Raw genomic sequence first — 320 nt, forward strand, 5'->3', positions numbered from 1 at the left:
TGGGAGAACATTTAATTTCTGTATCATTTCTGCTGGTGGTTCAGCTACTGGCATATAACTCTCTTGCCAAAATTTTTATTTTATAATATTCTAATAGTAATGGTTTACATTTCTATGGCATTTTACAGCTTATTAGTATCTTAGTATCTCTGTGTGTGTCTCAAGAAGCACTCATTTATTATAATATCATCATTTGATAAATAATGAGCCTGAGGTTCAGAGAAATTAAGTTACTTATCCAAAGTCACACAGGAACTAGAAACAAGGCTTTCAGATTTCCTTCTCCAGTGTTCTGGTCACCACACATATTGCCTCCTGAA

Source organism: Sciurus vulgaris (assembly GCF_902686455.1).
Source record: "Sciurus vulgaris genome assembly, chromosome: 11".
NCBI classification, from domain to species: Eukaryota; Metazoa; Chordata; class Mammalia; order Rodentia; family Sciuridae; genus Sciurus; species Sciurus vulgaris.